The sequence below is a fragment of the Orycteropus afer genome, unplaced genomic scaffold (assembly GCF_000298275.1).
Source record: "Orycteropus afer afer isolate SDZICR_OR568_19922 unplaced genomic scaffold, OryAfe1.0 scaffold00042, whole genome shotgun sequence".
In the NCBI taxonomy this organism is placed as follows: domain Eukaryota; kingdom Metazoa; phylum Chordata; class Mammalia; order Tubulidentata; family Orycteropodidae; genus Orycteropus; species Orycteropus afer.
The window spans coordinates 1,704,156-1,707,321 of record NW_006921629.1 but is presented as its reverse complement, the minus strand read 5'-3'; positions in this window follow the sequence as shown (position 1 = coordinate 1,707,321).

The following is a 3,166-nucleotide window of genomic DNA, read 5'->3' as shown; positions in this document are numbered from 1 at the left end:
AAAAAAAAAAAAAAAAAGAATAGGTACACACACAAAAGAAGAAGAAGGAGGAGGAGGAGAAGAAGAAGAAGGAGAAGAAAACTCAACTTTCTTTAGTTTGAAATCAGGTTTTTGGAGGGGCTGTTTACAACAATACTCCCATAAGACTATAAGCATCCCAAGGGCAGGGACTGTTTCTGTTTGGCTTACTATGATATCCCTAGTACTGAATACAGCATCTTTCTTTATAGATGATGCTTTAAAATATTTGTTGAATTAATCATTTCATCTATTAAAAACAGCTAGAGAACCAAAGGAAAAGAGGAACTTCCATTCACATTTTCAACAAATATTTATTGAGTTTTCACCAGGTGCCAAACAATGTGGTTATGGCAATAAATGAGATAGGCATAATCCCTATTCTCATGGAGCTTGCACATTGTAAGATTATATTTCAAGAAATCTCCATCTTTCTGATCTAGCTCAGAGGCAGTACAGTGTAACGGTTAAAAGCATGTGTTCTGGGCCCAGAATGCCTGGGTTCTAGTCCTGGGGGCACTGGTTACTGGCTGTGTGATCTTGAACAAGTTACTTTCCCTCTTTCCATCTCAGTTTTTCCATCTGTTCAAAGTGGTTACTTTTAGAACCCATCTCACGGGCTTATTTTAAATATTAAATAAGTTAAAGCACTTGGAATTACAGTAGGCACAGAGTAAACACTCAATAAATTTTTCTTCTAATTACATTCCAGCAAGACTCTTCTAGGCAAACCTGTTTTACATGTCTTGCACATGAATTGCGAATTCCGGTCATCAGTCCTTTGCACGTATTTCTTCCTCATTAATTTATACTTATAAGTTGCTCCAATCTTGTGATGCTAAGAAGTCTTTCTTGATGATGCCCAGGTCATTTTGATTGTTCCTCCCCACTCTCCCCAACTCCCATTTACTTTCCATCAACACTATGGTTACACAATGCCACTTGGCTCATACTCTGTTCTATGTTGTCATCTCTGGGTTCAGAGAAAGCAAGTGACTAGTAGATTATACAGTTAGTTTTAAATGTTAGGGCTAGGCTCAAACGCTAGTCTAGCAGATTTCAAATTCTGTGACTTTTTACCATTATTCTGGTTTCCATCCCATTGCAGAAAACCAAAACCAAACTCACTGCCTTCATGTAGACTCCAACTCATAGCAACCCCCACTGGGTTTCCAAGGCTGTAAATCTTTATGGAAGCTGATTGCCTCATTTTTCTTCCATGGGGCAGCTGGCGGTTCCAACTGCTGACTTTCTGGTTAACAGCCAAATTCCTTAACCCCACAACACCACCAGAGCTCCTTTCACATTGCAGAGGAGTGTTTAATTTAAAAAAGATTTCAACTGCTGCCATATTATTGAAGGCTCACTGTGTGTGATATTACTGTGTGTATGGGGGGGTATATACACATATATGTATACACACACACATACGCGTATATATATATATGTATATGTATATGTATATGAATTAAACACTGTATGTTGTTGTTGTTATGTGCCCTCGAGCCAGACCTGACTCATAGCGACCTCTCCTTGGGTTTCCGAGGCAGTATCACTATGGAAGTAGATTGCCCAACCTTCCTTCTGAGGAGTGGCTAGTGGGTTTGAACCCCCAGCCTTCTGGTTAGCAGTCAAATGCCTTAGGCAATATGCTACCAGAGCTCCTTTAAAACCCTGTATAGTATATATAATTATATAAATGCATATACATCTATATAGTCTCATTTAACCTTCATATCTTTCAGAGAGGTAAGTACTATTTTTATCCCCACTTTATAAATGAGAAAACTAAGGTTTGGAGAGGTTGAGCAAATTTTCTGAGGTCACATGGAAAAAAAATATAGGTCTGAATCTGTCAGTGTTGCATCCTACTTCATAGGATTTAGCACATAGGTGATTCACCAATAGTTACACCAATAGAAATGATAAAGAAATTAATAACTTATGTCTGAGTTCCTACAGCTCTTCTTCACTCTCTACACTGATTCACTGATGCAAGACCTTAGTTGGATAATAGATTGCCACTTCTCTTTGGGTCTATCAATCCCCCTGGTAGTGGCAAGCCCTGCTGCCTTAGACATGGTAGCCTCATGCTTCACTAGTGGCTGGGATAATCCTAAAGGATTAAGGACTCTAGGATCCTGCTTAATCAGTAGCATCTGTTTAGCTCTGAGCTTCTGTTTGTAGTTTGTTTTCTAAATAATAGGAAATTTTCAAAGTCTTGCTATTCTCTAAATTGAGCCAAGCCCAACACCCACGGAATCCATAATGGTGTAGATATCCAGATAGACCTTAATTGTAATTTAATAGTGTTCACTGTAATTTAGCTCCAGGGAAATGCACTTTCAATTAACCAATGTAAGCACAGTGTCTACTTACCCCATAAATGTTCCAAATGTGCTAATTAAGGCCTAGATCCTACCTCTTTCATATTATGCCCTCCTTTCCTTTCTCCAAAAGGCCACTCTACTTTAGGATCATCTCACTCTTGTTTGGATTGTTTGTATGGTGGTCTACCCATGCAAACACCCACCACAGGACTTAAATCTGTTTGAAAGTCTTTTGTAACTCACCTGTATAACTAACTGAATTCCAACTTTGGGTCCTGGCTTTCAAGCTCCTCCATAACATGGCTTCCAACCTACCCGAACAATCTCATCTTCCATTTCTACTAACATCTTCCAAGCTCTTCCACATTCAGGTCTTTGTTCAGTAAGTTCCTGTTTCTGAACTACTTACTCTACCTGACCTGTTCATATTAAAATATGACCTGTTCTTCAAGATCCTTCTCAAACGTTACTAAAAACATAAGGTAACCCATCTGCTTGGATGTGATATACCTCCTTCTAAGCCCCATGTTGATTCCTCTTTTCTTCTTTAATGGGACACAACATATACAGTAAGTACCCAGTTACAAATGTTCAACTTAGGGACCACTTGTACTTGCCCTTGAATGTTATTTAAATTTGCCCTCACCTTGAAATGATTGAACCAACCCCTACTTGCAAGAAATTGTTCATCAGGCAAACATGGGTATATGGATGGATAGATAGGTGGACAGGCTAAACGATTAGGTATGTCTATGAAATGGGGAGTGTATCCAAGATCATATATAGGGTTGGCAGACAATGGTCCTATAAGTTTATGT